Source organism: Hibiscus syriacus, unplaced genomic scaffold (assembly GCF_006381635.1).
Source record: "Hibiscus syriacus cultivar Baekdansim isolate YM2019G1 unplaced genomic scaffold, ASM638163v2 tig00002237_pilon, whole genome shotgun sequence".
Lineage (NCBI taxonomy): Eukaryota > Viridiplantae > Streptophyta > Magnoliopsida > Malvales > Malvaceae > Hibiscus > Hibiscus syriacus.
The window spans coordinates 6,052,157-6,076,234 of NW_024061918.1; positions in this window are offsets into that span (position 1 = coordinate 6,052,157).

Consider the following 24,078-nt stretch of genomic DNA (forward strand, 5'->3'; position numbering starts at 1 on the left):
ACTATTCCCTCGGTCACCATAAAATGATATTTCTCCCAGTTTAGTACTAGGTTGGCTTCTTCACATCGTGTCAACACCTTGGGTAAATTGTCGAGACATCGGTCAAAACCATCACCTGAGACGGAGAAGTTGTCCATAAATATTTCCATACATTCTTCCACCATATCTAAAAAGATTGCCATCATGCATCTTTGGAAGGTAGCTGGAACGTTACACATTCCAAACGACATTTTTCTAAATGCATAGTTACCATATGAGCATGTGAAAGTGGTTTTCTCTTGATCCTCCGGTGCTATGGCTATTTGGTTATACCCTGAGTACCCATCGAGGAAGCAATAAAATGCTTTTCCCGCTAACCTATCAAGCATTTGATCGATAAATGGGGGAAATGATCTTTCTTTGTGGCCTTATTAAGCTTCATGTAATCCATGCATATGCGCCAGCCCGTGACTATTCTTTTTGTGAGGAGTTCATCGTGATCGCTTTTAATCACGGTGACACCACCCTTCTTTGGCACACACTACACCGGGCTAACCCATGAACTATCAGATATAGGATAAATTACTCCCGCATCCAACCATTTTATAATTTCTTTCATGACTACCTTCTTTATGATTGGGTTGAGCCTTTTTTGGGGTTCTACCGAAGTACTATGGCTATCTTCTAGATTGATTTTGTGCATGCATATGGTCGGACTGATTCCCTTCAAGTCTGCCATTGTCAATCTGAGAGCCTTTTTGTGCTGTGACAAAACATTCAACAAACTATTCTCCTTTTAGGAGGTTAGATTGGCAGAGATTATTACTGGTAACGTTTCATCAACTCCTAGATATGCATACTTCAAATATGATGGCAAAGTTTTAAGTTCCATTTTTGGTGCATGTTGTAGGGATGACTCTTGGGACTTAACTTCATCATAATCTAAGGGTTCAAATTTCATACCAGTCTTATTCTGAAGAAGCCTCGATTGATCCTTTATCTTTCATCCATATGTTGTATTGGTGCAATTTTCAGGGCACTCATTGTTCAGATTTTTGTTGTCAGGGCCATGATTCTCTGAATCATCTTCTGAAAATAATTCGTTTGGGCCACAAATATCTTGTCCGTGCATCTCGGTTGTAGGGTCATGGTACAAAGCGCTATATTCGTCGATCCTTAGAGATTCACCACATCCAAGGATTGTCTTTTCTTCTACCTTGTTAATCTATTGGTATTCCTCCAAATCATCCATATATTTCATGGAGTTGAATACATTGATGGTGATGCTTTGCTCTCCTACTCGCATTGTGAACTCTTCATTTTCACAATCTATTAGGATTGTCCCCATGGCTAAGATGGGTTATCCCAGAATGATTGGTGCGTTTTCATCCGCTTCGCAATACATGATGAGAAAATCAACTGGAAATACAAATTTTTCCACCTTTACTATGATGTCTTCTATTCTTCCCTCGGACGACACATAAGACCGATCGACCAGCTGTAGGATGACTGAGGTTGGACAGGCGTGATGCCCTTCTAGTTTCATAATTATGGACTTTGGTATCAAGTTTACTCTTGATCCCAAATCAACAAGAGCTCGTCCTATGAAGTCATTACCAATTGAGTATGGTATTATAAAGTTGCCAGGGTCTTTTTGTTTTTGTGGGAGTTTGCTTACCGCCGAACAAATTTATGTTACCGTGGCAACACGGTCTACCTTCCATTTCTTCATAACAATGTCCTTAAGAAACTTGGCATAGGAAGGCATTTGATCGATGGCTTCAAGTAAGGGCACATTGATACACAATTGATCAATGAAATTCTTGAACTGGATGACCTCATCATGTTTCTTCAACCGTTGAGGGAATGGTGGTGGAGGTCTTACATTGTCTGCTATTGGTGCTGAAGAATCTCTGGCCTTGGCCATGAATTTCTCATTGTTTGAGTGTTGCTTTTCTGAGCCTTCATTCCTTTCCTTCTTTTCAGGTGCTTCATCTTGTTCAACATTTTCAGCTCGATCCTCTAGTTGTGTTATGCCATGTCGAGGACAGTTCAGGTGTTCTCCCCCAAACTTGTCATTTTGGTTGACCTATTTTCTACTCCTTAGTGTAAGTACACTACATTGCTCCGTCTCATGATGTTTAGTGATCTCCGTATCACTAGGGAGATTTCCTTGTGGGCGAGAATGTAACGCCGTAGCAATTTATCCCACTTGATTCTCCAGTGCTCTGAGAGATGAACAATGGCTTTGCAAAAGTGTTGCTTGGCTTTGTAACAAATTTCCTTGATTTTTAATTGTTGTAGAATGTTTTTGCATCAAGGTCTTTGTGGAGGCCATGAAATCTTTTGTCGAGGCCATTAATTCCTGCAATGATAACTCCAAGGAATTAGTATTGGAATTAGTATTAGGAGAAGAAACTTTACATTTATTGTTTTGCTAGGGCTGCTGCTGAAGCTGATTATGAAAATGTTGATGATCAAAATTATTTTGTTGTGGCTTGTAATTTGCTTCTTGATTGTTGTTGTTCCCTTGATTACTCCATGAAAAATTTGGGTGTTGTATCCAACCAAGATTGTACGTCTTTGAATAGGGGTTATTATTGCTCCGATTGTAGTTGCCTACAAAATTGGTTGACTCATGGTTTTCTGGACATTAACTCTTATGATGGTTGCCATGACAAAATATGCATGCGTTATTGGTCACCTTGACATTATCTCATTAGGACGTTGCAAATTTTTCAACATATTTGTTATGGCAGAAAGTTGAGCGACTACCGAATCCTTACCCTCTAATTCATATGCTCCAGATGTTTTTCTGCCTGTTCCCAATCTTGTATTTGGAAATTGATAATCATTATTTTCTATCATGTCGAGGATGTCAAAGTCTTCCTCGGGTGATTTATCCAGTAAGGTGCCATTTTTCGAGGCATCTAACATAATTCGAGTTGGTGCATTAACTCTGTTATAAAACATCACCACTTGTGTCTAGTCATGAAATCCATGGTTAACACATTTGTGAAGTAGACTTTTGTACCTATCCCAATATTTGTACATTGATTCATCATCTGCTTGGAGAAAACTTGCAATGTCATTGTGAAGATGTGTATTCATATTGGGCGGATTATATCGGAGTAAGAAACTCTTGCATAAATCTGCCCATGACTCCATTGAGCCGGAAGGAACTCCGCTGAGCCTTGCTCTTGCTCTATCGCGTAGGGAGTAAGGGAAAAGTTTTAGTTTAAGCACATCTTCATGTACTCCTTGTTGTCGAAACGAATCATATACTTCAAGGAAAGCACGCACATGCTTCCTAGCATCCTCATTGGGTGAAGCACCAAATTTTCAAATAGAGTTTAGCATATTAAACATCACCGATTTGAGTTCAAAATGAGTTGCTTGTATTTCAGGTGCCACTATGCCTGGATTGAGGTCATCGAGAATTGGGTTCAAATTATTTCATATCGCTCTTAGCCTTGCAACTTGAAGATTGATAGTTGCATCAGGTCCTATATCTCCCATGTTGTCTTGCATTTGTAGTTGGTTTAAATGTTCTCTGGTTGTTTGGGCGCGTAACCTTTGTCTGAATGATTGCTCAACTTCAGGGTCGAATGGTTCCAAAAGATTACCAGCAGATCTAAAGGTCATGCAATAAAAACCTACAAAATAAAATATTAAACTACATTAGACTAAACAAATATAAGGTAAAGAAAAAAACTTGTTATGGCGAATAAAAATTTCGTTAGTTGCCAATCCCCAGCAACGACGCCAAAAACTTGATCGCTTGTAAATGTATATGCTAAGGCAAGCAATTTTGTGCAAGTATACACAATCGATTCAAGTAATATAGGGTAAGTGAGTATCGTCTCCACAGGGATTGGTCGAGAAATTTATCTTCACCACAACTAGAACTAGTGTCACAAACTAATTCCTACTAGATTGTCAGCTCAAGAACTAATATTAATAAAATAAAGAAGTGATTTAATGATTGCAGAAAGTTTGGTCGAGGCAAAATAAATATGAGAGTGTTGGAATAAAATAAAACAGGACAAGTATTGATTTAAATATAATGCAAACAAAATCTCATATTCAAACTTATCACAGAGCACTTATGCTAAACTTTTGTATTGACAACAATCACTCTAAGTCTATAATGTATTATTATGGCTTGCTTAAGCTGCTCGACAGGATTACAAGGTATTCTTAGACGATTGCTATGGTAATACTCCTCAGCGTTAACTACAACCCTTGGTTTGTCAAACTGTTGTTGTAGCAATACCACTTAGCGTGAACTATAGGCATTGTCTATCCTACTCTAGCGTCTATTCCTTTTTTTGGTTTGAAACCCGCTTCTTATCTCTATGGTAGACAAGTTAGAATTTCACCATCCCGGATTCATTCCCTTGCTCATGTGGATCTATCTTAATTCTCTCGAATCTAAGAATCACTTATCTAGACAAAAGGTTATCTCTCGATGCTCTTATATTGCCAAGATATGTTTTACCAAAACCCCAGGCGATCTCTTGATGCTCTCACAGTGTCAAGGTAAAATATTTAAACAATGAGTAAAATAGTCATGAGCAAAACATAATTCACCATTCATAAAATAGAAAATAATTGTTTAGACAAAACAAAGTTTAACACCAAGTAAGACAGTCATGGTGCTATAAAAAATCATCCAAGTATTATCGTTTAATACAACCCCAAACATATAAAGAGATTAAGAACAAAAGAAGAATGACTCCCAAAATTGGGGGCTCTGTTGCGACAATTTTGATCAGCACCGCACCTACCTTGGTGATCAGCCTCTCTTGAGACCTGATCACCGCTCTGTTACAGTCTGGATATGGAGGACACCAAGGAAGGTTGATGGGTAAACGGTGGGAAAGCACTCTAGTTGCTTGCTCATGCCTTAGGTAAAGCTCTTCTCTCTTCTTCCATGCCTTCTTCTTTTCGCGACTACGACTGGTTATTTATAGAGAATAATATCCTAGGGCTTCGCATGCTTTGGAGATTCCTTAAATAGTCATTGTTAAATGCCCATACTTAAAAAGGAAAGGTGGTTGGCGACTATCAGAATAATTAAGGCTTTCTTGCACATGAAGTAGGTCATTCAGATGGTGTGTGACATAGGCGGTTTCGTCATACCCGCTTCTGACTCTTCAGATAAACCTTGCCCCGGTGAGATAAATCTTCTCCTCACGTTCTTATATGTTCCGTTGGCCTTTGCAAATTTACGTTTTCACGAATGAAATGTTCTTCCTCTGTAAGGTTCCTGCACAAACACAATCCACACAACCCTTTCTCCTCAACAGCATCAGTCAAACCAAATAAATCTTGCCTAAGCAAAACTTATCCACCACAAGCTAACATTACCTATATGCAACTAAATGCAACTAAAATTATGTGGATACTTTGTTTAGAAGAGAAATAACGTAAGTGAAAAGACTGGAAATTGAGTCTTTTTACGGAGTTATCATGTACGCAGCTTCATTAGACATGCAGGCTTCAACAGGCGTTTCAGAAAAGGTTTTTCTCAAATCTCAAAACCCTTGTGTCTTTTACTTCAACAAAATCATCCATTTGAGTTTACTAATTATTGTCTGAATACATTTACAGATTTGAAGAAAAAACTTTCAGCAGCACCAATCGTCGTCCCACCGGCCTGGAACGAACCTATTGAGCTCATGTGCGATGCTAGTGATTACGTAGTCGGAGTAGTGCTAGGGTAAAAAAATTAAAATCTTTCATGTTATCTACTATGCTAGTCGTACTCTTAATGATACACAAGTAAACTATACCAACACTGAAAAAAAGAACTTTTAGGAGTAGTATTTACATTCGATAAGTTTAGGCCATATCTCATATGCACTAAAGTAATTGTGCATACAGATCATTCTGCCATTAAATATTTGATCAATAAAAAAGATGCAAAACCTAGGCTAATCCGATGGATATTATTACTACAAGAGTTCAATTTAGAGATCAATGATAAAAAGGGTACAGAGAATCAAGTAGTAGACCATTTGTCTAGGCTAGATAACCAAACGTATTGTCATGACATAATAGAAATTCAAGAGGATTTCCCTGATGAAATTTTTTTATTTATCACAGTTGTGCCGTGGTATACTAACATAGTTAACTTTCTTGTTAGTGGTATTGTTCCTCCTGATTGATTTAGACAGGGCCAAAAAAGGTTTCGACATGATGTACGACACTATTACTGGGATGAACCGTTTTTATTCAAGCAATGTGGAGACCAAAAAAATCCGAAGATGTATTCCATAAGAAGATCACAAAGAAATTCTACTTCAATGTCACTCGTCACCGTATGGAGGGCACTTTGGTGGAATGAGAATAACGGCGAAAGTACTTCAGTCCAGATTCTATTGGCCAACCTTGTTTAAAGATACGTATGAATTCTATAAGTCATGTGATAGATGCAAACGAAAAGGGAACATATCAAAATGACATGAGATGCCATGGAAAAATATTCTGGAGGTTGAACTTTTTAACGTGTGGGGAATAGACTTCAGAGGACCCTTTCCCACCTCTTTTGGAAATTTGTACATCCTCTTGGCAGTGTATAATGTATCCAAATTGGTTGAAGCTATTGCGACACCTAAAAATGATTTCAAGACGGTACTAAAATTTTTTCACAAGAACATATTCACACGTTTTGGAACACCACGGGCTATCATTAGTGACGAAGGCATTGAAACGATATGGAGTGCGTCATAGGATCGCTATAGCGTATCACCCTTAGACTAATGGACAAGCTGAAGTGTCTAACCGGGAAATCAAATAGATCCTTGAGAAGTTGGTCAACCCTAGTCGAAAGGACTGGTCACCAAAGCTAGATGAAGTACTGTGGGCTTATCGCACAGCATTCAAGACACCACTGGGAATGTCCCCGTTCAAACTTGTATACGGTAAAGAATGTCATCTAGATGTTGAACTTGAACATAAAGCCTACTGGGCCATCAAAAAATTAAACATGGATGCTCATCTTGTTGGAGAAAGAAGACTCTTGGAACAGAACGAGATTGATAAATTCAGAGCACATGCATACGAAAATGCCAAGGGTTGTAGTTAACGCTGAGTAGTATTTCCATAGCAATCGTCTAAGAATACTTAGTAATTCTGTCGGACAGCTTAAGCATGTCATAATAATTCATTCTGGACATAGAATAATTGTTGTCAACGCAAGAGATTAATACGAGTGATCTGTGATAAGTCTGAATATGTGAGGTTGTTTGAATTATATTTAAATCAACGTTTGTCTTTGTTTTGTTTTGTTTCAGTAGTTTGCACATTTATTTTGTCTCGACCAAAATTTTCTGCAAACATACAATATTTTATTATTTCGTTAATAATAGCTTTTAGTTTGACAAGATAGTAGGAGTTAGCTTGTGACAACTAGTTCTGGTTGTGGTGAAGCTTAAAAACTTTCAACCAATCCCTGAGGAGACGATAACTCACTTACCCTATATTAATTGATTCGATTGTGTATACTTGCACAGAATTTCTTGCCTTAGCATATACATTTATAAGAGATCAGGTGCACTCAAGATTCCTCAACTCCCCGATCAGCCGAATCCAATAAATATAGATCACAGGCGGCGCGTGAAGTACAATAAAGCTTCACAGGACAATTGTCTCGTTCATACAACCACCTATATGTGTACCTGCAACAAACAATAACAAAAAAATATTCTCTTAACCACGTAAAGTGGCCAGCACAGCAAGGCAAAACATTTTTCATCAAAGGAAATTGCATTGAGTAATTCGAAGTGCGGGAGATAAATCCATCAGAAAGATACGATATAAATGAGAAAAAAAAAGAGTGAAAACCCTAGAGACTATCATCTATTAACAATCAACAACCAAAGAGAAATTAAGAAAACAAACTCAGAGGGAAATCAAGCAGAAAAAAAGAGAGAGAACCATTTAGCAACAAGAAATCCAGAAATGAAAAAACCCCAAACTTTTCTTGTTTATGACCAAATCACCATCTAGCCAAAAAAACAAGCAGCAAAGAAAATACCTAACTTTTTCAGTAGGAAGATCAACAACATCGTCTCCAAAAGGTCATCGAGGGTAAGCCTTCTATATTCTTTGGTTTTTACCGAGTTGGTTTTGGGGTTTTAAAGTTTGTTCTGAGAGATATTAGGGTATCGGGTTAGTTTTTAAGGGGGTTTTGAATGGTATCCTCGTAGGTTGGGTTTAGAGTCTGATGGCTTCTCAACGAAGCCCTCGGGGTGGTGGAGGTTTGGCTATTTGGGGTATATTTCGAAAGGGTTCAAAGGGGAGTGGAGGTAATGTTTTCTTAATATATGAGTTCTAAGGTGGTACGGATGTAAAGAGGTGAAGAGGTAGGGTTATGTGAGATCAAGGTTCCTCATCGAAGCCGTTGGGATGATGGTGGCCACAGTGTTGGTTTTGATCGAAATGGGAAAGTAAAGTGTAAAGAGAAAAGAAAAGGGAAGGGTTTGAGAGAAATCGGTGGGTTTATAGAGAAGAGGCTGAGTTGAAATGAATTAGGGTTAGATTCATACCCTAAGTAGACCTTATATATGGAGAGCAATACGGAGGCGTTTAGGACAAGGCCAAAATGGCAACACTTTGGGACTGAGAATACCATCTGTGTTTTAGGGTAGATGTGTTAATTACACTGGAGGTCTTTTAGATTTAACATGTTATATTTTATCCCTTAAATCAAAGTTTCCATGTATTTAATATGGTCACTTTAATATTACACGTATTTAATTTTAGTCCCTGAAGTTGATTGTTTTGAATTTCTATTTGTTTATACATTTAATATATTTCTTTTAAGAGTTATATTTTGGTCCTACTTGTAATTAAGGGTTTATTTAAATTTCAGTACATGAAATATGGTATTTGACATTTATTGACTTAATTTGTGTCTGATTTATATTTTTAACTTTGAATTTATTTTTTAACCATTGTTTTTAATGTTTTTATGATATTTTATTTGTAAATGTATTATTATAAAGCATACCGTTTGATTAATTAAGTATCACATAGGTTATTAAAATTATAATTACATTAAGTTTACAATAATTAATTAGTTTGTTATATATATATATATATATATATATTAATAGATATAAATCTTGCTTTTAATATGTTAATATCATAATTTTTTTTAAAACAGTTTAATATTTGTTTTTAACTAATACCTAAAATTTATTGGTTTATTTAACTTTGTTATTATTATTTTATATATTTTCATTTGTTTTGACATTATTTTTATCATTTTATTATTTAGTATAGTGTTGTAATTTGCATGTTATCCTCATGTGCACAACTCGACATAATTACATAATTGAATTAAGGGTAATACCCTTTTAATTTAAAATTGTTTTGAGTGGCTTGTCTTAACTCATTAGAGAGTTGTTTTCGACGGTTTTAAATTAAAAGTGTATCCCAACAGTGAAACCTAAAAAATGTATCGTCACTTAAAATTTGAGAAAGAAAGAAAAAGATATGTTCAATTATTTAAATTTTTCGAGAAAAGATTGTTACAACTTATCTAAGATCTGATCTCGATGCTTTTAAATAATCGAATATTCTTCATCTTTCTAAAAAGGCTTGGTAATTTTAATTTAATATATTTTTGTGCATTTGAATATTATAATGAAATTTTAATATTTCTTTGTTTCGATTGGAGTATGTATTGATTACCTAAAGTTATGAGGAATTTATTTCTTCTCGATAAGAAATAATTAAATATTATTATATTTCATTATAAAATTATTTTTTTTGTTTTGTGGGATCATAAATTAAATTAAATTCGAATTTGTAAATTTCATTGCAAAGACATTAATTAATCGACTAGGTACCGATTTAGAGCGTTGTGGGGGTGCTAATCCTTCCCCATGCGTAACCGACTCCCGAACTCGAATTTTGGTAACGCATACCTCAATTTTTTATTTTAATTAAAATTACTTTTTATTTAAAATGACAATGTTTTTGGGTGCCCAATCACACCCTAATCAAATATTGGTGGCAACTCCTCGAACCATACGTTATATTGGATCAAACAATAGGGGGCCGTAGCACTGACCTCTTTTTTTATTGATTCAATACAATAGGATAGGGTAAAAGATCGTACAGTTCCCTACCGAGACAACAGAAACTCTCAACGGATCCTCCGCGCGCTGGGCATACCTCTTCCGTTTAAAGAATTCCAAATTTTTTGAAACGAGAGGTATTTCTAAATCACATTATTTTATAACTAAAAATTAATTAAAAGATAATAATTAAAAAATGTGTGGTTTTTAAAATCTCACATTAAAAAAATCGTTTCGACAGCTTGGCGACTCCGCTGGGGAATTTTTTTTATAATCACTTTAGAAATTTCATTCGAATATAATTTTAGAAAAATATCATTTAATACATATTGGGTAATTTCATACTCAAAATAATCATAATTCTTTTATACGAAATTATAGATATATTCTATCAATGAAAATAAAATCATGCTTTTAAAATAATATGAGGGTGACTTATCGTAACTCTTCCTTAATCAGAATAATTAAATAAATAATTGCACTCACCATAGCCTCACTATCGTACCTTTTCTACGATAATCTTTTTAATCACATACTTTTTCCTTCCCTTTTTAATCACTCGGATTGCTAGATTTTTCGTGGTCTGGTCATCATCATAAAATAATACAATATGCAATACATATGTTAGTATTACACTAACATAATCTAATTCCGAAAAATAATTTCTATAAAACATAATTGATACTAAGTCAATATAAAACAAACTAATAATCCCATCATAACTTCAAACTTCTCAAAATAGCTATTCAATAACATAAATATTAATTTTCATCTTTGATCCTTCAATATTCACAATATTTGCATTTAAATCAATGATTATGAATTCTTTTTAGAATTAATATAAACCTTTCCATTTCATTCATAATGACCCTTCACCATTATTACCACTTTTAATTAATTACTAAAATTTACAGTGCCTTAATAATATACCCAAACCAATACCTCAATATTTAAGAACTTGCAATTTCATCCTTAATTACTACCATCATTAAATTTCAACCATCAACCTTAGCAAACTTGCATTTTGATCCCAAACCAACATTTAAACTTAAAAATAAGCATGCTGATATAATTTCCAGTATTGAAATTTCATACTCAATTGATGCCTTCACATTTAAAAACTTACAATTAAGTCCTTGAATTTCAAGACTTTTCGAATTCCATTACCCAACTTATCATATTTACACTTTAATCCTTAAATCAACATTCTAATTTAAAGTTTTGCATTCCATAATTTAACATCAGCATTGAATACCCCAAATTACACCATTCAAATTAAGTCCCTAACTTTTCCCATAATTGCTATTTAATTCTCAAACTTTTCCAACTTTCTGAAATGATCCAATTTCACCTTCTAACAACAAATTCAACATTCTAACACCAAATTCAACATTCTAACATCAAATTCCACCATAGTACAACAAATATTTAACAATTACACATCAACCACCATAATATTTTATAATTACCAAATAGGTCTTCTAACTTTCACAAAATTATAAAATCACCACAACAACTTTCTAAAGCTTGTAAAATCCTTCCTACATCATTTCCGACCCTTATAAAAACTTTTCCATGAATTTTCTCACTCTTTAACACCATGGTCGAATATATTGGGGTAGAATTTCAATGGTTTCTGATTTTCTTCAAACATGAAACCAACCTCTAATCAACATTTTAAAGCTTCTATTATTAAACCCCTATCATAATTTAATCAAATCACAAACTTCCCAAAATCCTAGGTTATAGCCGAATATCATATAAACTTCTACACATAATTTCAATCATCATGCATGGTTTAGAATTAATCTACAACATCAATAACATAAAAATCTTCCACCAAATCTTTAAAATCAAACATATCCTTCATTTACCCAAATCTTAAATCTCACAATTCAAGCATGTTCTCCATGTAATTTTTATACCAAATGATAGAGAAATTCATGTAGATTAATTCTATATATAATAGCTTAATCCAAAAATCAATCATATAACTTCAAAAATCAAATTAAAAATTTGCCTTACCTTTATATGGGAGTTTCGACCAAGCTTAACGAAGATAGAGAAGTCTTGTCTTTTCTATAATTATCATCGAACTCACTTGGACTAATATTTAATTTAAATGAATTTAAAATTCATTTAATGAGAAATTTCATTTTTACCATTAATTAAACTTGATAATTTCATCCATACCACTCCATGACATCATTCATTGCATCATCATATCCATAAAAATATCAAACTCTTGATTTTCCATGTTTAAATTACCCAAATTCGGTTAAATAGGAAAAATTAAATTTAATTCCACTGATCCATATTAAATTTTTTGTTCTAAAATATGGAAATAATATTTCCAACCTTTGTCTAGCATTCTTCAAAATTTTGTGAAATTTCGATTTGATCCGATTATCCGATTTCTTATCGGATTTTACTACTTTATAACTTTTAAAATAAATCTCGTAATGAAATTCGAATTCCCACAAAAATTATGGTTTTAGGACAAACTATTTATATACGGGCAAAAATATATAACTTTTTAAAATTACATTTTTACTCCTTCAACTTTTCATAATTTGTACTTTGGCCACTAAGCTTTCAAAAATGTAATAATATTTTGGGCACAAGCTTTGGCTATTCAGAAATATCCTCCAAAACATTTCGTAACAATTTTTCCTCTTCTCTAGATTTATCTAGGTCTTCAAACTCAGATTACATCGTGGATCTTGTTATACTTATTTATCTTGAGGATTTTCATGATACATCTCTTCTTCTCAATGTAAAAATATAAACACTTATGCCTTTGATATCTTGAATATCAAATATCCAACTGGCATTAGAGAATCCTTCTAACACAGTAGGATCTTTAGAATAATGCAATCCATAGTTTTGAGTATATCCTAGATATCTTAATACTATCACAATCACTTTCCAATGATTCTTCCCTGGATTATTTGTGAATCTACTTAAACTACTTACAGTGAAAGCAATATCAGGTCTAGTGTAACTTATAAGGTACATTAGACTGTCTATTATTATTGCATATGCCCTTTGTTAACACTTTCACCTTTATTTTTAGATAGACGCTGACTTGTATCTATTGGAGTTTTGGCTACACCAAAATCATCCTTGCCAAAATTTCCTAAAATATTGTCTATATAGTGTGACTGAGTCAATATAAGACCATAAGATGACCTTTTGATTTGGATGCCTAAAAATCATGTTAGAAAATCACATATCTTTCATGTCAAATTTTGAATTTAACATGTGTTTGGGCGTTTTATCATTTCATTATTACTTCCAACGATGAGTATGTCGTCAACATATATTCATAAGATTGCATATCCATCAATAGTGGTTTTCGCATATACAAATTTGTCACACTCATTAATTTGAAATCCATTTGATATCACAACACTATCAAACTTTTCATGCCTTTTCTTTGGTGTTTGTTTAAGTTCATATAGTGACTTCACCAACCTACATACTTTCTTTTCTTGTCATGGAGCTACATATCCTCAATTTTTCCATGTAAATCTCTTCATCAAGGTATCCATTAAAGAAAATGGTCTTAAATCCATTTGATATACTTTAAATTTTGTACAGTGGTAATTCTAAGTATCATTCTTATAGAAGTTATTCTTGATACGAACAAATACATATCAAAATAATCAAGATCGTCCTTTTGTCAGTAACCTCTTATAACCATTGTGGTCTTGTACTTATTAATTGTTCCATCTAATTTCATTTTTTATTTGAAAATCCATTTAGAATTTAATGGTTTAATTATATCAGGAAGATCCACTAATTTCCACGTATGATTTTGCATGACAGAATCATTTTCGCTCTTGATAGCATCTTTCCAAAATGTACTTTCAGATGAGCATACAACTTCACTATAAGTTAGAGGTTTAGTCTCTAGCATGTAGGTTATAAATTCCAATCCAAATGAATTTTCTACCCTTGAACTTTTATTTCTTCTTGGTTCTATCTCGACTTCAATCTCTTGTTGAAAGTCTTGACTATTTTCATCAATAGTTTCTAAAGTTTGTTTCTTTGAACTTGAGCCAATTTCCATAGTCTTATAAGGGAATATATTTTTAAAAAATGAGGAAATATTAGGACCTATTATCATTTGATTTGATAAAGGGGCCATTACCTTTGGAAGACATCCCCACACTCTTAAGTATTTGTAGGAGGGTTTTCTACCCATTCATAACTCATATGGTATCTTTTCTTTTTTCTTATGGGGTACTTTATTTAAAAGATAATTTCTTGATAAAATAGCTTCCCCCACATGTTCTTTGACAATCCAAAACTTCCTAGCATGGCGTTCATCATTTCCTTTAAGGTTAGATATTTTCGCTCTGATTGAGGAGAGTATGATGGTGTTACTTCATGAATAATACCATGTTGTACATAATATTAACCAAATGGTTCAACGTATTCACCATCACGATCACTTCTCACCCTCTTAATCTTTTTATTGAGTTGGGTTTCAACTTCCTTCTTATAATGAGTAAAGTTTTCTAGAGCTTCATATTTACTTTTAAGAAAATATACATAGCAATATTTTGTGTTACCATCTATAAGGTAATAAAATATTTATTTCATCAACTAGTTTGAACAAATTTCAAGTCATAAATATCATTATGTATTAGATCAAGAGGTTATATATTTCATTCATCGAGTTTAAAAGAAGAACTTGTTAGTTTTGTCTCAACACACATTTCACATTTATGATTATAATTCATGTGAAATCAGGAAATATGTTCTAAGTTAACTAATCTATGTAAAATATCATAATTAACATGTTGGAGTCCATCATGCCATAGATTAAATGACTCAAGCATATAAATAACAGAAGAAGTATCATTCTTATTCATAGTTTTAGCTTTTACAGAGATAGCATTGAGTTTCCACATATCATTAAATACATATCACCTACCCAAAAATGTTCACCTTTTTGATGAAACTAACTTCTAAGATTCAAACACCATCCCAAAGCCATGTACACTTAGTAGGGTCACAGCGACAAGGTTCTTTCGTATGTCAGGTGCATACAACACATTTTGAAGCTTCAATTATTTTTCATAAGTCATTTTCAAAATCACAGTGTATTTCCCTTGATTTTGGAAGTTACAGTGTTGCCCATATAGAGCTTTTCTCCTTTCTCACAGGGAGCCAACTCAACAAATGAGTCTTTTTCAAAACAAATATGTTGTGTAGAACCAGTATTAAGCCACCATTCTATTGGATTTGAATCAACCAAGTTAACTTCAGATACCACAACACATAGGTCAAGTTCATATACTTTCTTGGAAATTTCTGTCATGATATTAACCTTTTTTTAATCCTTTTCAAAAGTCTACAGTCGAATGACATGTGTCTTGTCTTATTGTTATTAAATCATTTTCCTTGGAATTTTTACCTTTTGAAAACACTACCTTTTGGTTCTAGCTTGGACTCAATTTGAGATTGTTTTCTTGTCTTGGAGTCATTTCTGGCTTCCACCATATTTACCTTGGTAATATTTTTATTCACAATTTTGTTTAACCTTTTAGCCACACATCGATTCTCTTCTCCAATATGAAGTCTCACAATCAAATCTCCCATTGTCATTTCCTTTCTCTTATGCTTTAGATAGTTCTTGAAGTCATTCCAAGCAGAGGGAAGTTTTTAAATAATGGCTACCACATGAAAGGATTCACTTATAACCATCCCTTCTGCGAGAATACCATGAATGATGAGTTAGAATTCTTGCACTTGATTCACAACAATTTTAGAATCAACCATTAAAATATTTAAGAACTTGGAAACTAGGAATTTCTTGGCACCAACATCTTCAGTTTTATATTTATGGTCCAATGATTCCCATAATTCCTTAGTAATTTTCTTTACGTTATACACTTCATAAAGTACATCAGATAAACTTTTTAAGATGTAGTTATAAGAAAGGAAATCAAAGTGTTTTCATGCTTTGGTAATGTTGAAGGCGGTAGCAACATGCACCTTATCCTCTCTAAAAATAGGAGGATTATCCTTTAGAATTTGGCCAGATTTAATGTCGTCAAATAGAGTAACATTTTATGTTGCCACATTTTGAAATTCTCTCCGTTGAATTTCATTGGCTTTTCATTATGATTCATGGTTGGCTCACAGCCTGAGTATGTGTAGTGATAATCGCATTAGATTAGGAATTGGATGAAGTAACATACATTTTTCTGTAATCGAATCAAAATATAAATAAATAAAAATAATACAAAATAAAAGTATAATAATCTAAATATATTACCATAGTAATTTGTTTGAGTTTAGATTAAACTACAACAAAAGACATATGTCTTAATATTTTAGTAAAATTAATTTAATGTTTTAGTAATAACTTAACAAAACACACCGAAAATAGATTAAAAGGTAAAATTAGAATAAAATTTGTAATCAAATGAAATCAAATAAAATGAAGAAGAATTTTATTGAGACATGTATGAACAATCTCCTTAAGACATTCGTCCTATCCTCGATGCTTTGAGTAACGTTGGACGTTAGTCTCTCAGGATATAACAAAAACAAACGTTCACAACAATAAGCACAACAGGTGTGAACAATCAAACATAATTTTTGACTTTATCTATCACCGAAAAGAATTTGGCACAATTTTGAAGATATGAAAGGAAATGACTTGAAAGAAAATGAAATATAGGAATTTTTAAGTTGTGTTGAAAATGTGTCACAACTTAGCCTTTATATAGGGAGAGGAATTGGATTAAAAGGTTAAGATCTTTCAATGAAAGAACTTAACCTTTTGTTAAAAAGACTTAAACTATTTTTATGAAAGGGCTTAACTTTTTTCATGAAAAGACTAAACATTTTTCTTAAAAGAACATAACTGTTGAACTATATTTTGATATAAAAATTTATGGAAAAATATTTTTGGACTTGAATTGAATTATTCAAAGTTTTCAAAAATAATTCAAAGTCCATTTAAGTTAGAATTGAGAACAATTTTTTTTATTAATAGTACTGTGTTGTATGAATAGTACTGATATTGTATGAATAGTAATGATATTGTGTGAACAGTAATGAACAATACCGATACTCAAAAACATAGAATGCAAAATGGGTACCGATACTGCTACAACAATATCAAGCCCAACAGTCAAAAATTAAAATATTACAAAGGTAGTACCGATACTCATTGAAGGAGTATTGATACTACTTGTTCTGGGCAGTTGTATTTTGCAGAAAATGAATCCCCCAATGGCTCCAAAACATCCTCAACGGTTAGATATGACTTCAAACTCATTTCAAGCTATAAAAACAAGCTGAGGACAATTGAAGAAGATATAGAACAACTATCCAAGCAATCAAACACAAGAGAAGAGTTTTCAATCTTATTTCATCTTTCTCTTGTAAATATTTTGTTCTTGTGAGCTTAATTCTTGTAAGCTTAATTCTTGTAAACACCTACCTTATAGAGGTTTTATTGTTTATATTTCCTTTCATTGTATAGGGGTTTTTGTTCTAGCTGAGTCCGTAAAAAACTAGGGAAAGGTTCTAGTTTAGCCCGTGAAAATCTAGGGAGTTTGTAAAGGTTATATCTTTACCCTTGAAAAAGAAAGAAAAAATTAGTGAATTTGTTAGAAAATATTTGGTGAGGAGCTAAGGTAGTGGATGGAGACTTGGTTGAGAAGTCGAACCACTATAAATCATTGTGCAATTCTTTATCTTTCAATCTCCTTACTCCCTAAACACAAAAACCAATCTCAACCCTCTTTGCAAACCATTATGTTATTGATTCGAGCTTCTGCAAATCCCAACAATAACTTTTCCATGAAGAGTATTATTGAATAGGTATGATTGAATATTCATCAATTCATTCATATTTCCAAACATATATGTCACAGAATATTGTTGATGATGTGAAGAATCAGTTTCGTGTCGATAAACGGTCATCAGGGGTATTTTTAAGTAAATACCCCCACACTTTTAAGTAATTGTAGGAGGGTTTCCTGCCCATCCATAACTCATATGGTATCTTGTTTTTTATCTTATGGGTTACTTTATTTAAAAGATATTTTTCTGATAAAACAACTTCCCCACATGTTTTGCGACAATCTATAACTTCCTTACATGGTGCTTTAAGCTTAAATTTTTTTTGCTCTGCTACTCCATTCGATGGAGGAGAGTATGGTGGTGTTACTTCATGAATAATACCATGTTGTGCATAATATTGACCAAATGGTTCAACGTATTCACCATCACGATCACTTATCACCCTTTTAATCTTTTTATTGAGTTGGGTTTCAACTTCCTGCTTATAATGAATAAATTTTTCTATAGCTTTATCTTTAATTTTAAACAAATATACATAGCAATATTTTGTGATATCATATATGAAGGTAATAAAATATGTATTCTCTCCTCTAGTTTAAACAAATTTTAAGTCACAAACATCTCTACGTATTAGATCAAGAAGTTATGTATTTCTTTCAAAAGGTTTAAAAGAAGACCTTGTTAGTTTTGTCTAAACACACATTTCACATGTATGATTATAATTAATGTGAAATCAGGGAATATTTTTTAAGTTAATTAATCTATGTAAAGTATCATAATTAACATGTCTGAATATTGTAACACCCATCTCCCGTATACCTTTATGTATACAAGATACAAATGTCACATCATTTTTAAAACAATTTACTATACAAAAATATGTATAAATTTGTTTCATTTTTTATATCTTTATAATTCTCCTATAATTAAAACATGCATTAACTTACATACACAATCAAATAGATGTTTAATGTTTCACCATCATACTTTAGTTTAATTAAAAAGCTTTTTAATACACTTTTATTAAATCTATTACATGCCGACTAAAATATGACAAAAGCAGTCCATTATGTCATATGGTTACTGATGAGGCGACCTTGACTGAATGTCCCAATATCTCGTTACTCAGCTGTATTCAACCTACGCATGAAATAACACACGTTAAGTATTACTTAGTGAGGCATAATTAATCACAATTAACAGTTCTAAACACAAGTTATATTATGGTATTTAACTTCCAAGGAATCTTTAATTCCAAAAGATATACTATAATTTGCATTATTGATGCCATTAACCTCATTTATCAATCATTATTGGAATCCATATATTCCATAGGAAATTCATACAATTCGTATAATTTCCTTATAATATTAGCACTCTCAGTGCTCTATCTGGAAGATCATACACTTAGTATAATTTCCCTCTTATTTTAGCACACGAAGTGCCCTATTCGAAAATCCATACCATTAGTATGATTTCCTTACCATTTTAGCACACGAAGTACCCTATGTGAAAATCCATACCCTTAGTATGATTTCCTTATCCTTGTAGCACCCTTAGTGCTCTATCTTGAAATCCATACACTTAGTATGATTTCCTTACCTTATTAGCACATAAAGTGCCCTATCTAGAAATCCATATACTCAATATGATTTCCTTATCATTTAGAACACTCAGTGCTCCATCTGGAAATCCATACACTCAGCATGATTTCCTTATCATTTAGCACAGTTAGTGCTCCATTTGGAAATCCATACACTCAGTATGATTTCCTTATCATTTAGAACACAAAGTGCCATTTGGTAATCACTATACATACATCAATAAATCATGCTATTTTAACTATTACAACATGTACGTACTTAATTAAATGCACTCACCTGGCTCGCCTTGCTTAGATATCCAAAGTAGAAAGACGATTATTCCTGGACTTGAGTTTTGCCTTTTGCCTTACTCGACTCGAGAGTTGGATTTCGATCTGGCTTAGGCATCCATTCAGGACATGCATAATATTCATTATTAGTGTATTCCTTCTCAATTATACCTAAGAAATACTCAAAAATACATACTATTGAAATTCTATCCAATCTCATCTTATCTTAGAATTTTGACTTGGAAGTATCGATACCCCTATTAAGGTATCGATACCTCTTCAATAGGGTACTAATACCCCTTTCCAGTATCGATACCTTAATTACATTCGATGTTGTAAGGTATCGATACCCCTCCAATGGTACCGATACACCCTACTATGGTACCGATACCCCTTCAATGGTATCGATACCTAATTTATATTCGATGTTTGCTTGGTACCGATACCCCTTCGATGGTATCGATACCCCTTACACATATTCATCAAATTCATCCAATTTTTTCGTAAGGTATCGGTACTGTTCTATGGGATACCAATACCATTGCTCGAATTTCCAGTTTTTAACCCGAAATATACCTAAATTTGGTCAATTTTCTTCATGTTTGCTCCCAACAATGCTATGTAACTTTCCTCTACTTATCCATACTAAATTTCCTTTATTTAGACTCTTATAACATCTAGTATCCTTCAAAATCAATTGATTCTATGAATCACACTAAAATTTCTATCTTGTTTTAAAGCTCATCCAATGCTTCTAATCTCTCTTTTATCTTTGGGACAAGTCAAATCTACCATAAAACATTCATATATCCTCATATTTCAACATTTCACTTAAAACCCATTTTCTTTAATCTCTAATATTTCATTAATAACTTAGTTTTAATCTCATTTAAACCTTCCGTTAGATTCCATAATATACAAAGCTTCAATCCCCAACAAAAATCGAAGAAAATAACCATTAAATTGAAAACTTACCTTTGAGCTGAAGGGGAGAGTTTTCCACGGCCAATAAGAGAAGAAGATGAGAGGGTTGACTTCATATTCCCACTCTTTATCTTATCTCTTATCCTAACACCCATTAAATTGAATATTAAATTCAATTTAATCCAAATGACCAAAATATCCTTTTAATCATCCTTTCTTACAATTTAGTCTAAACCATGAATCTTATGCATCCTCATATTTCATTATTTAATTTAATAAATCATCGTATTTTTAAATCATTTTGATTTAGTCCTTAAATCAAATTTTGGGGCATTACAAATATGCCATGCCATAAACTAAATGACTCAAACATATAAATATAAAAAGAAGTATCATTTTTATTTATGGTTTTAGCTTTTACAAAGATAACATTGAGTTTCCACATACCAGTCAATACATATCCCCTTCCCACAAATATTCCTCATTTTGATAAAACTAACTTATGAGATTCAAACACCATCCCAGAGCCATGTACACTTAGGAGGGTCCCAACGCCAAGTTTTTTCATATGTCAGGCACATACAACACATTTTGAAGCTTCAATTCTTTACCAGAAGTCATTTTCAAAATCATAGTGCCTTTCCCCTTGATTTTGGAAGTTGCAGTGTTGCCCATATAGAGCTTTTATTCTTTCTCACAAGGATGCAACTCAGTAAATGAGTCCTGGTCAAAACAAATATGTTGTGGGACACCAGTATCAATACATAATTCTCTTGGATTTGAATCAATCAAGTTGACTTTAGAGACCACTACACAAAGGTCAAGTTCATATACTTCCTTGGAAATTTCTGTCACGATATTAACCTTTTTTATTTTAATCCTTTTTAGAAGTTTATATTCGGATGGCATGTGTCCTATCTTATTATTATTAAATCATTTTCCATGGAATTTTTACCTTTCGAAAACACTACCTTTTAGTCCTAATTTGGACTCAATTTGTGATTGTTTTATTTTCTTGAATTCCTTTTTGGCTTCCACTATATTTGCCTTGGTAATGTTTTAATTCACAATTTTATTTAGCCTTTTAGTTGCACATCGATTGTCTTCTTCAATCTGAAGTCTCACAATCAAATCTTCCATAATCATTTCCTTTCTCTTATGCTTTAGATATTTCTTGAAGTCATTCCAAGCAGAGGGATGTTTTTCAATAATGGTTGCCATATGAAAGGATTCACTTATAACCATCCCTTCAGCAAGAATATCATGAATTATTAGTTGGAATTCTTGCACCTGATTCACAACAGTTTTAGAGTTAACCATTACAATATTTAATAACCTTGCAACTAGGAATTTCTTGGCACCATCATCTTCAGTTTTATATTTATGGTCCAATGATTCCAATAATTCCTTAGTCATTTTCTTTACGTTGTACACTTCATAAAGTAGATCAGATAAATCGTTCAAGTTGTAATTACGATATAGGGAATCATAGTGCTTCCTTGCTTCGGTAATATTGAAGGCGGTAGCAACATCTACCTTATCCTCTCTAATAGTAGAAGGATTATCCTTTAGAAATTTAGCCATATTCAATGTTGTCAAATAGAACAACATTTTCTATTGCCACATTTTGAAATTATCTTCATTGAATTTTGTTGGCTTTTCATTATGACTCATGTTCATATGTAACATTTGGCTCGCATCCTAAGTCTGTGTAGCGACAATCGCATTAGATTGAGAAGTGGATGAAGTAGCAAACATTTTTCTGTAATCGGAATCAAAATAGAAATAAATAAAAATAATACAAAATAAAAAAATAATAATCTAAATATATTACCACAGTAATATATTTGAGTTTAGATTAAACTACAACAAAAGAAAATTGTCTTAAGATTGTAGTCAAATTGATTTGATGTTGTAGTAATAACGTAACAAAACACAACAAAAATAAATTAAATGGTAAAATTAGAATAAAACATGTAATCAAATGAAATCGAATAAAAGGAAGAAAAATTTTATTGAGACCTGTATGCACAGTCTCCTTAAGACATATTCGTCCTCTCCTCGATGGTTTGATTAACGTTTGACGTCAATCTCCAAGGATACAACAACAAACGTTCAAAACAATAAGCAAAATAGTTGTGAACAATCGAACAAAATTTTTGTCTCTATCTATCATCGAAAAGAATTTGGAGGAATTTTGAAGATATGAAAGGAAATGACTTGAAAGAAAATGAAATATAGGAATTTTTAAGTTGTGTTGAAAATGTGTCACAACTTAGCCTTTATATAGGGAGAAGAATCATATTAAAAGGTTAAGATCTTTCAATGAAAGAACTTAACCTTTTGATTAAAAGACTTAACTCTTTTTATGAAAGGGCTTAACATTTTTTTCATGAAAAGACATAACATTTTTCATAAAAGAACATAACTTTTCCATGAAGACTATTGTTGAATAGGTATGATTGAATAATCATCAATTCATTCATATTTGTCTAATAGATATGTCACAAAATATTGTCGATTGGTGAAGAATCATTTTTGTGTTGATAAAATATTGTCGGGGGCATGCGTCGACTGAATCTACTTTATCATCGCGTTGTCGTCAGATGCGGCGAACATCCAACGCTGACTAGGGACCAGTTGTTGTGATTTAGAAGGGTGTGACGAGTGAGAGATAAGGGCTGCCATTGGTGAATATGTCAAGTGTTTTTTGATGTTTGTGATTTGTTTAATAAGCATTGTAAGGTTTATATAGTGATGAAAAATGGAATAAAATAAAGCAGGAATCTTAGATTTCCACTTTGCTTGCAAGATGAGTAATAAGAAAAAGGGTAAATTACACCAATCATCATCGAACTTTACTCTCTCTTCTAATTCACTTCTTGTACTTTAAATTTGTTTAATTTCCTCACTAAACTTAATATTTTTAATTTTTTGTCACTCTAACTTTAAACAGTTAACAGCGTTAAAACGACGCTGTTAGTGAGAAAACGACGGAGTGACCAAAAAAATCAAATGTATTAAGTTCAAAGAGGAAATTGAACGAATTGAAAATATAATGAGTGAATTAGGAGAGAAAATAAAGTTCAATAAGGATTGATGTAATTTACCCTAAGAAAAAAGCTAAAGGGGTTGTCTAGTAGGATACGGATAACATAAATGTAGCCATCAATGGCCCACAAGCCTTTTTCTTTACATGAAATGTCCAAAATGTAGGAACACCACATATTTGTTATACTTTGTATTTAAAGTTTTAATAGATTATTTTATATAAATTTAATTGATAAATAGTAGTCTAACTTACATATTTTGTTTTATGTGTTTAAATTTTTATTTAGTCAAACTAATTATCAAATGTTTTATTTTATTATTGTA